The sequence below is a fragment of the Rattus norvegicus genome, chromosome 1 (genome assembly GCF_036323735.1).
Source record: "Rattus norvegicus strain BN/NHsdMcwi chromosome 1, GRCr8, whole genome shotgun sequence".
Lineage (NCBI taxonomy): Eukaryota > Metazoa > Chordata > Mammalia > Rodentia > Muridae > Rattus > Rattus norvegicus.
The window spans coordinates 264,007,239-264,018,979 of NC_086019.1; the positions used below are offsets into that span (position 1 = coordinate 264,007,239).

At 43.7% G+C, this 11,741-nt stretch overlaps 1 long non-coding RNA gene across 1 annotated transcript; it reads left to right on the forward strand.

The window, feature by feature from the left end:
• The first annotated feature begins 1,956 nt into the window (after positions 1-1,956).
• On the forward strand, positions 1,957-7,270 carry LOC120098089 (uncharacterized). The gene is made up of 3 exons (XR_005496015.2): positions 1,957-2,072; positions 5,151-5,237; positions 6,757-7,270. It is a non-coding gene; the product is annotated as an uncharacterized LOC120098089 (long non-coding RNA).
• Positions 7,271-11,741: the final 4,471 nt, after the last annotated feature.

An 11,741-nucleotide genomic window follows, 5' to 3' on the forward strand; every position in this document is an offset into this window, starting at 1 on the left:
TTCCCTTGCCCCACACACAGGAAAGAAGCCATTCTATAGCAGTGTCAAAAGTCCTGCTAGTGAAAAGCTGAAGCTGTAACTATGCAGCCAAGCTGCTAATGAGCTCTCGACCTGCCCCAGGTGTGCACTGTATCTGCTATCGAGCTACTAAATTCCGGAGTAATTTTTATGCATAAAACTAATACATGAGTGCACAGGAGTCTATGTAAATGTGTTAAAATACTAACTGTAGATTTCCTAGAACTTCTCTTGGACAAAGGCAAATACAATAGGAAAATTAGAAAATATGAAAATAAGATGCCCTCCCCCCACCCCTTAAGTAGCCTTAGACCAGAATGAAGTATCTATGAAGATAGATAATAACTATTTCCAAAAATACGTGTGTGGTATCTCTTGTGTGTCTGTACATAGTAGGTTCTCCTAAGTCTAAATTACACAGCCCAATGTGTTGGGATATTAGAATTATAACAGAAAAGCAGCAAAGGGGAGGAAAAGGTGATGAGTTAGGTCCTCAAAATCAAAATAGTGCCTTCCTGTTAGATAATCAATTATAAGCCAGACATTATTGGAAATGAAGCAATTTTATAAATTCTTTTAGTTCCCATTTAACATATCAAGGGCCAGTCCTGGCATATTAAATCACAGGCTTCCCTCCATGGTGTAGCAAATACAACTTCAGCTTCTCAACGTCTACCCTTGAGTCAAAGGAACATAGACCAGGGGGAAAAGGAAAGAAATCTCTAACTACAGAGGTGCTATGGGCCTCCAGAGATGCCTTCAGGACAGAAAGACTGACTCCACCACCAGCTGGAGGACGTGCTCCATCTTGTTTCGAAAAGTACCTTATCTATACACCTTGGCTGGGCAACCCCAAGTTCAACCATTGGCAGGATAAAGGGTGTTTCTCTTGGCCCTTGTCAGGATAGCTGTAATAGACCGTCCTGGCTTCAGCCCTCTCGTAGACCTGAGTGGAGTCACTGAGACTGCAGAGAAAGCAACTTCTCCCTCTGCCCCCAGCTTCCTTCTTCCGAGGCTGATGGTTCCTAGGGTTCCTAATGATCATTCTGCACTCTCACCTTTATCTCCGTGTCTGTGTCCCTATGAGGACAGCCATTTGAGTTACTGATGTATATATAAGTGAGGGACCAGAATTTCAGATCTTTATTCTGCAGCACACAGCCCTGGGGAAGATGGGCGGTCTGCATAACAGGAGAAGGCAGTGCTTCTTCCCTGGGAATCTTGGGAGTCATGCTGTGGGCTCCCCAAAGCAGGGAGCCCCAGCACAGTGAGGAGAGAACAAAGGCCAAATTTACTCTCCCCGGGGAATCTCATTTTCAGTGCAGAGGAAATGATTAGCCCACCAGCAGCCTTAGAAATAGGCAAGGTCAGGCCTAGTGCATGGGAAGCAAATACCAGAAAAGACTTAAGAGCAATGGATGGACAGAGCAGCGTGTTGGAGGAACTTCAAGAGGTCGATGCTAAGGGGAATCTAAGGCTAAGGGAGGAGCCAAGGCCGAGGTGGAGCTGAAAATAGGAGCTTCCACAGCTCAGCAACAGGAGCAGCAGCGGGAAGGAGCAGAATGATCCTTGTGGACCAAGCCCGGAACCCCAAAGTCTAGCCCAAGGCCCGAAGGCCTACTTTTATCTCAGCCCTACGAGGTCACCTTCCTCCATGCACTGGGCCAACAGACTGAAAAGGGAGAGAAAAGGGTGTTGGAGCCTGTGGAGCTCTGAGCATTTCACTCAATACTCAAAGCACCGCCATTGGCTTTACACACTGGGTTATGGTGCCATGGTTGAGAGAGCACTGTAAGGGTTAAGCATCTTTTAAACGGTAAGCGCCACGCGGCATCCTTTTATGAAATGTACCCTCTTAAATATATTAGGTTACTAAAGTACCAAACCTCCTTGGCATTTCTATTTGTGTCGTCTTTGCCTTCAAGAGGATGAAATGATGTTGACAGTTGAAAAATATTAAATTAGATAGAACTTACAACTAGGAACATTCCTGCAGTTGTGTGGACTAAGTCAGAGCACCCGCCATGAGGCCCCAACCTTGCTGTAGGCCTGAGGTAGGTAAGAGTGCCCAGATTAGAGACCCGTAAAGGCCTGAAAAAAATAGAGGGTATGTGGTCCTCAAAAGTTGGGTACAGGGTGGTGGCAGGAGAGTGGCAAGCAGGTTCCTTCTGTTCTGAATGTTCCCTGGGATAATATTAACGGTAGGATAATCATGCACACCTCTTTTCTGGGAAGAGTCCCCTGAGATCTTCGGGTGCTATCTGTTTGTAGCTCTGGTCTTTTTAGAAAATATCCCAGTTGAAGTGGCACTGTGTCCTTACCTTTGTGAAAAGCTATTTAAGACTGGGGACACAGCTCAGTGGTATAACATGTGTCTAGTGTATACCAGCCAATGGATGCAATCCTCAGTACTGAGGGACAGAAAGGGACAATAAGGACAAAGGAAAATAAGAGAGAAGAGAGGGAGAAGCAGGGGGAGACAAGAGGGAAGAGGAGAAGGACAAAGGGGAGGTTCAAGTGCCCAAGAGCTGACATAAGTGTGGTCTCACTTAAAATACAATTTAGGAGACAGAATCACCTTTTCAATGGATGGTTATTAATCAAATACACCACAGGAACGGTGGCGCTGGGGTTCCAGAGAAAGCATTAGTAGACCTGACAGGTTACAGATGAAGTCATGGCGCCCAATATCCCATTCCAGAAGCGTAAAAATAGAATATTAACAAAAGTACTTTTCAGTTTGTAAAACGAGTATAACCAAATACAGTGATTTTTCTTTAAAGCAAAAACATATTCACTAAAACACAAATAATTGTGTGTTCATCAGGAAATATCTCTGCTTGACTAATCTTGCAGAGATTCACCTGATCGAGTAATAAATATTAGGCATAAGTCTTCTGGTGAGTAGGAAAGATGGTGCCTAGGCTGGCTGGTTGTTGATTAAGCAGAGAACAGCAAGCGCTTTTCTTCATTTCTCCTTCGTCGCAATAAGTGAGGGCTCAGAACACACTGGGTCAACTGTAGACGTGAAGAAGCCCCACCACCTCTGAACAACTCCATCGATGAAGGGTTTGTAAACCCTGTGCTTACCTGAAGAGATGCCCATCTCAGGAAGTCAGCCAACCAAGGGGCACCCAGTACTCCAACCCCAACCTTGACTAACTTGCAGACAAAGAGAAGCCACTTGCAACTCTGGTGGGTCAGGAGGCTTCATGCCAACAGTGTGCTCAAGGCTTAGCTCCATAGAAGGATGACAGGAAGGGCCAAGCCAGAGGTCAAGAGAGCCATTGGCAAATATAGAGAAGACTAGAGACCACAGAGCTGAAAGGCTGGGCAAACACTCTGGGCAGCTTTGAGGAACAAAGGCAGAGCCTGGAAGTGGGAATGGATTGGGACGGAGCCCAAGCCAGAGGTGCTTTTGGGTTTGGAGTAGAAATGAGTTGTCTGGGATTATGAGTAGAAGATACTGTGGAACCCAAGGTTAAATCAAGGCTGACCATGATGACTGGGTTTGTTTTCATATTTCAAATAATGTCCATATGGTTAAAACTTCAAAATAAACAAAACACTCATTTCTGCTCATCCCCCTTGGCTACTTCAGTCTTATCCTCCCATAGGTAACTGACACATAGCTTACCTCCTTGATCACTTTTAAACCTATTTTTCTGGAACAATCCTGTATCCTACGTCAACAACACCCCTGCCCTCCACCCCATTCTTTCTGACACCATCGGTGTCCACACAGGACATGCTTCATTCTATCTTCATTAAAACTACTTTATTAAATATACTTCTCTAAGATTGATCCATGAGCAGTTAGCCATGCTGTGGACATATCATAGCTTGGTTGGTAATCTCCAATAGCTTACTGTTAGTAACCATGTTACAATTTGACAGTCCATACAGTTCATGGTTTCACAGCTTAGTACACTGGTAAGATGTTTCTGCAAAAGTAGAAAAACTCCTGGTCATAGTATCTCAGGCCTGAGGATAGACCTAACATTCCAGATGGCCTGGTTCAGGCACTCTAAGGTGCCACCCTCAGCCATGCTCTTTATGGATGGAATCATTGGCTCTTTAATGAGATGCTACACTCTTTCCTTCCCAGAATCCCTGCCCCTACTGCAGCATTTTCTCAGCCACAGCCATGCAAAGCTAAAACGTCTGCCTGCTATTTTGAATTACCCAGGAAAGATGCCAGGAGCAGCCGTGTAGGAGAGGCTAAAGCTAGCAGGGGACCTTCCTAGAGGTGGTCCACCATTTTTGCATGGCCTACAATGAGCTCTAAGGGTCCTTGGAGACTTTATCCCAGGATTATTTCTTGCAGCTGGTATGCCTTAACTGTCACTATTACACACCCCAAGGACCCCTGGGTATTAGCCCACCCTACTGAGCAAATTTCCTGCAGATCAACATAAAGATGAACCTTTGTCAATCAATGCTGTTTAGATGAATTAGTAACTTTAGAGATTTTCTGATTTGATTCAAATAATTTTAAGAGATGGTTTTGGGTTGTTTTGCCAGAAAGATATAGTAAAGTTAGAATCAAGAATAGAATTGCCCACTCCTCATAAAAGAGTAAATAAAGACTGCATAATAAAAAGTACAATGTGCTTTAACAATTACACTAAAAAGAGAAATAGGCTTAGAAAGAATATGTGGTTAAGAAGAAACATTCATTCTAGGCCAGGTCCAGGGATGAAGCCACAGGTGTGCACTATGAGGAAGCCAGGCCATACGAAACTTATTTTGAACTTATAATGGACTTATAGAATGAAACTGGATATCACCATCCTCTGTAACTCTTTTGTGTAACATTTTTATTGTGAAGTAATTTTATAAAGAACTTTTGTCTAAGAAGATATAAAAAAGCTGAGAGAAAAAATAAAATGTGGCTGCTGGGGGCTCTGCTCCATTCACCAAAAGTGTGTGTGTATATGTCTGTTTGCCTATACATGCATACGTAGGTCTATGTGTATGTATGAACGTATGCACAATCACTTGTGGAGCTGATAAGACAGGTTGTCAGGCCCAAGCAGAGTGTATATGTGTGTGAATGTGTATGTGTCTGTGCATGTTGCCTATGTAAACATTTTTAATTATTTTCCTTTTTTTCTCTCTGGTTCATGAAGAGTTAATGAGTTTTAAGCCTCTCACCTGGCCAGTGAGAGGTCCTTGGGATAGAGAGAAGAGAACCAATGCTCACTAAAGCACAAATGGTAAGAAACCAGAATTTATTGAAGCACAAATAGTAAAAGAATCGCAGAATAAGAAACCAGCGCTTATGAGCACAGAGCAGTAAGAAAGGATTAACTTTCCAGAGGCCATCAGATTCTGGCCCTCAGAACAGTAAGAGAGAGGTGCAAGGTCATAGATCATCAGCCTTTGTCCTTGATCCAGCTCTGTGTCCCTCCTCAGTACTTGTGATGCCAGGAAGATCCCCGGCAGAAAGGTTAACTTTCCCTTTTCTTTTCATTCCTAGGGATGCTCTCCTTAACACTTTTCCCAACATCTTGGGCTTTCTCGCTTTCTCTAAAGCTGCCCTCCCCTCCATGTGTCTGCCTTCCATGTGAGCGTCGATGGCTTTTTCTGTCTTTCCTTCCTCCTCTTCCAGGCAGCTGCTTAGGTGTACATCTTGTCTGCATTGGCATTTCTCTGCTTCATTCTAATAAAGTTGACCTTCCACTTCCACTTGAGCAATTCATAAATTCTCTGGGGAGACTGAGGACCCCAAAGGGGGACCCTATTTCCCCCTGTATCATTTATAGAAGGGGAACCTCTAAAGTTTTATAGATAGATAGATAGATAGATAGATAGATAGATAGATAGATAGAGATAGATAGATAGATCTTATTAACTAATAATCACATTATTGCATTCACAAATGATCATGTGAAGTTTCGAAACATCTATGCAATACTAATTATCTGACTCCATTAGTGACTTTTTTTTTGCTGTGATAAAACACCATGACCAAGGCAACTTATAAAAGCTTAAGCCAGGAGTGGTGGTGCATACCTTTAATCCTAGCAGTAGGCAGGCAGAGTCAGGAAGACCTCCGAGTTCTCTGCCAGTCTAGTCTACAGAGCAATTTCCAGGATGACCAGGCCTAACACAGAGAAATCCTGTCTCCAAAATGGGGGCAGAAAGGTGTTTAATTGAGCTTATGGTTTCACAGGGTTGGAGTCTATAAGAAGAGTCCCAAAGCATGGTGGCCGGAACAGCTGAGAGATCACATCAGGATCTGCGAGTGCGAGGCAGAAAGGGAAGCACAGTAGGAGAGACAGAGTCTTTTAAAAGCTCAGATTCTACCCCAAGTGATACCACCTCCAACAAGGCCACACTTCCTAGTCCTTTCCAAACAGTTCAAGCATCTAGAGATTAAGTATGAAAGGCTAAGATTTACTCAGGGAGGCATTAACTCGTCAAGGAGGTTCTCTTGACATACAAACCCCCAACATCCATCCCTGCTTAAACCGGCCTCCCTCTCTACTTTCACTTTGCCTAAGGTCTGTTATTCCCCTTCCTTCACATACACCCCCCACCCGCTGTGGCTGGTTTTGGTTCCCTGGTTTCTACAAGAACTCCAAGTTAAACACACAGAAGTAGAGATTGGGAGCTTTGATCCATATATGAGAGAGAACTTGTGCATTTGTCTTTCTGGGTCCAGGTCACCTCACTTAACATAATTGTTTTCAGTTCCATCCACTTACTTGAAGATTTCACTTTTCTTTGCAGATGTGTAAAACCCCATCGTGCATCACTCCCACCAGAAAGTCTGATGCCCCAGCATCTAAACAATTCTGAGCTATCAAACATTTGGAGGAGGAATGGACAGTGGGTGGCGCAGGTAAACAGGAAGGACCTGCTTCCTCTATCCCTGCTGGCTGCTGACAGGCTGAAAGCCCCATCTTCCTGCGCTCTCCAGAGAACAGAAGACTTCCATCAGATTAGCACAACTGGAAAGCAAAAGTGACTTACTCCTTCTTGTCTACATCCTAGACACAACCTTCCTTCCTTCACCAGAGCTCCTAGTTATCCCTTCCCGTGGTGTGGGGAGACGAGCCTTGCCTGCAGCATTGAGGGCAGGATGCCCTTTTCTGGGGAAATGGTCAGTAGATTATCTAGCTCTCAACTTTGCCCTTTGGTATAAATTCTCCCTTATTAGTAAGTAGGAGGGTATTGTGGCTAACCAGCACCTTCTCCCCTTTCACTCTCGCCTGTTCACAGCTTGTGCAGGAGGATCAGAGACTCCAGGGGTGGTTCCCATTTCAAGGGACATTATCATATGATTTCTTAGACTTCACTTCCTATCGAGGCAAAACTGCTAAGGATTTCAGTCTCTACCTAAGCAGCAATTCTCCAGGGGAGAATTGACTGCCTCCCAACCACAAGGGAGTAGGCATGAGGGTGACACAGATAATTTGTGGATTTTAGCCCTCTTATTTCTTTATTGCTGTCATAGGAAGTGAAAGGGAAGAAACGTGGCATCCTAGAATCTGCATCTCACGAAAGCTTCCAGGGTGATGTTAAAGCAGAATCCTGAAAGCACTCGTTACTACTAGTCCTGAGGAAACGATGTGTGACACATTATGGTGACCGAAACCTCTGTAACTGACTAAAGGAAGACTAAGGAAAATGACGTTGTGCTGGGGGGATGGCTCAGGGGGTGAAATGCTTCCTGTGCGAGTGTGAGGACCTGAGTTCACATCTCCAGAACTCACCTAAGACCAGACATGATTCCATATGTAGTTCTAGCACTTCTACGGTATAGAAAGCAGAGACAAAAGATTTCACAGAGGCTCCCAGGCCAGCTAGTCTGATGCAGTGGGGAATCTGAGATCCTGTCTTGGGGTAGAAGGTGAGGGTCTATACCCATAATGGTCCTCCAGGTTCTACATGTCCACCCTGGCACTGATATGTCTGTGCTCACACACACACACACACACACACACACACACACACACAGAGGCGGGGGGGGGGGAGGGAGAGGGAGGGAGCAAGGGAGAGGGAGGGAAAGGGAGAGGAAGGGGGAGGGAGAGAGAAGGGGAAGAAGGGGAGAGGGAGGGGAAGGGGGAGGGAGAGAAGAAACAAAGAAAAGAGAGGGAAGGAAAAAATAAAAAAAACAACTCAGGAGAGAAAACCTGAAATGTCAAGAACTTGCAAATGTGGCTAGAAATAATGAAGAAATATTCATGAGTCTATTAAAGGAATAGATAAATAGCTTTCTGCCTCTATTAGTGACGGTACTTCAAAGCTGAGTAGCATCAAAGAAGAGGGATGAATAGAATAAATGAAAGCTGTGGGCCTCAATTATTTATTAGTACGATAGAAAAAAATGAAATTCGGGGAACACGTAGCCTTCAATGTATTCTAAATAAACCGTTCGTGCCTGGCTAGATTAATTAGTACACTGAGAAGGATGGGTGTTAATTAGTTGCCTTTGCATTGCTCTACCTTCCCACATACAAGGGGGGAATTATTATCTCCTTCTTGTTAATTGGCTGTTAGCAGCAGGATGCAACTGCCTCAGAAATGGCTCCCTCGAAAGTGCTTATGTCTGATGTTGGGAATGCATTTGTACACACACGTTTGCATGCGAGCCAAGAAATACTACCTCGTGCTTCAGGAACCAGGTGGACACCAACTTTCCTGCCACGGATACTTCCCTGGGTACCAAAACATTCAGCACCGGGCGGGTTCACGTGTACAACCCTATTTTTCATTCATTGTTGATTTTTATACTTATATTTATATGAGAAGATTGAGTAACTTCCATCGAGGTAAGAAGACATTAGCATGTGCCAATCTTTATATTCACCGGGATACTATGTTTATATCCCTAAGCGCACTGGTAATTCCTCCCAACATGGCACAGTTCCAGAAGGTTCTCTGCTGTCATTTCCCATTTCATACCTATCCTCCAAGAGCTGCCTCTGTGTTGTCATTTTGACAGTTTTTTCTCATCGTAAACATTACAAAGAACCATTCTGTATGTGTTGTTCTACGTCAGGTTCCTTCCTTAGCATAAGACTTCAGGTAGTATCTGGTCTTTGGAGGAAAGAAAGGTTCATATCCAGAGCAAATGCAACTTGGGGCTGTGATGAGACACAGGGGGGAGGGAAATGGAAATAGTTCCCTTTTTTCTACTTTTTTTGGATTTTTTTTTTTTGGTTCTTTTTTTCGGAGCTGGGGACCGAACCCAGGGCCTTGTGCTTCCTAGGCAAGCACTCTACCACTGAGCTAAATCCTCAACCCCGATATATTTTTAATTACATTTCAAATGTTATCCCCTTTCCTGGTTTTCCCATCCATAACCTATCCCATCTCCCATCCCCCTTCTTCTATGAGGGTACCCCCCCAACCATCCACCCCTTCCCAATTTCCTGCCCTGACATTCCCCTACACAGGGGATAGGTGGAGGGTTCAGCCTTGGCAGGATCAAGGGCTTCTCCTCCCATTGACGCCCAACAAGGCCATCCTCTGCTACATATGAAGCTGGAGCCATGGGTCTGTCCATGTGTACCATTTGGTTGGTGGTTTAGTCCCTGGGAGCTCTCAAGGCATCTGGTTGGTTAATATTGTTGGTCTTTTTATGGGGTTGCAAACCCGTTCAGTTCTTTCAATCCTTTAACTCCTCCAATGGTGACCCTGTTCTCAGTTCAATGGTTGGCTACAAGCATTCGCCTCTTCATTTGTCAGGCCCTGGCAGAGCCTCTCAGAAGAACAGTTATATCAGGTTCCTGTCAGCATGCACTTCTTGGCATCAGCCAATATATATATATGGGCTGGATCCCCAGGTGGGACAGACTCTGAATGGCCGTTCCTTCAGTCTCTGCTCAAAACTTTGTCGCCATATCTCCTCCTATGGATATTTTTGTTCTCCCTTCTAAGAAGGATTGAAGCATCTGTACTTTGGTCATCTTTCTTTTTGAGCTTCATGTGTTCTATGGAGTGTATCTCAGGTAATTCGAGCTTTTGGGCTAAAATGCACTTATCAGTGAGTGCATACCATGTGTGGTTTTTTATGATTGAGTTTCCTCATTCAGGATGACATTTTCTAGTTCCATCCATTTGCCTATGAACTTCATGAAGTCATGGTTTTTAATAGCTGAGTAGTATTCCATTGTGTAGATGTACCATGTTTTCTGTATCCATTCCTCTGTTGAAGGGCATCTGAGTTCTTTCCAGCTTCTGGCTATTATAAATAAGGCTGCTATGAACATAGTGGAGCATGTGTCTTTGTTATATGTTGGAGCATCTTTTAGGTATATGCCCAAGAGAGGTATAGCTGGGTTCTCAGGTAGTACTATGTCCAATTTTCTGAGGAACCTCCCAACTGGTTTCCAGAGTGGTTGTACCAGCTTTCAATCCCACCAACAATGGAGGAGTGTTTCTCTTTTTCCACATCCTCGCCAGCATCTGCTGTCACCTGAGTTTTTTATCTTAGCCATTCTGACTGGTGTGAGGTGGAATCTCAGGATTGTTTTAATTTGCATTTCCCTGATGACTAAGGATGTTGAATATTTCTTTAGGTGCTTATCAGTCATTCGATATTCCTCAACTGTGAATTGTTTGTTCAGCTCTGTATCCCATTTTTAATATGATTATTTGGCTCTGTGGAGTCTAACTTCTTGAGTACTTTGTATATATTGAATATTAGCCCTGGATTGGATGTAGGATTGGTAAAGATCTTTTCCCAATCTGTTGGTTGCCATTTTGTCCTAATCATAGTGTCCTTTGCCTTACAGAAACTTTGCAATTTTATGATGTCCCATTTATTGATTCTTGATCATAGAGTATAAGTCATTGGTGTTCTGTTCAGGAAATTTTTCCCAGTGCCCATGTGTTCGAGATTCTTCCCCACTTTTTCTTCTATTAGTCTCAGTGTATCTGGTTTTATGTGGAGGTCCTTGATCCACTTGGACTTGAACTTTGTACGGGGCAATAAGAATGGGTCAATTTGCATTCTTCTACATGCTGACCTCCAGTTGAACCAGCACCATTTGTTGAAAATGCTATCTTTTTTCCACAGGATGGTTTTAGCTCCTTTGTCAAAGATCAAGTGACCATAGGTGTGTAGGTTCATTTCTAGGTCTTCAATTCTATTACACTGATCTATCTGCCTGTCTCTGTGTCAATACCATACAGTTTTTATCACTATTACTCTGTAATACAGCTTGAGCTCAGGGATAGTGATTCCCCCAAAAGTTGTTTTATTGTTGAGGATAGTTTCACTATCTTGGGTTTGTTATTCCAAATGAATTTGCAAATTACTCTTTCTAACTCTATGAAGAATTGAGTTGGAATTTTGTTTTTAAAGAAGACACCAGACTTGTCCTTACAGTTAAAAGTTGATGAGCTATGGTGGCTTTCAAAGCCAGCAAAAACAACTCCTCTCCCCTGTGGTAGCCCTAAAGCATTCCAGATAAGTCTTTTCCAAGAGAAAGCTTCCATGGGCTTCTCAATTCTCTGCATGTGTCAGGACTTCCTGAGGATGGCTGAAAGTCTCAAACTGCTGGAGGCTGAGTCCCCAGAATTTCTGACTCAGTGGGTTGGGGTTGAGGTGGGTAGAACATTTGCTTATGAATCAGGTTACCGGTTTGTTCTGCTAGTTTGAGGGAAATTCTATTTTGAGAATAACTGCAGTGTAGTCAGAACAAGCAGACTTAGGAAAACCAAGGACAGGATGGAAACCATCCCAGGTTTTACAGATGTGTGAT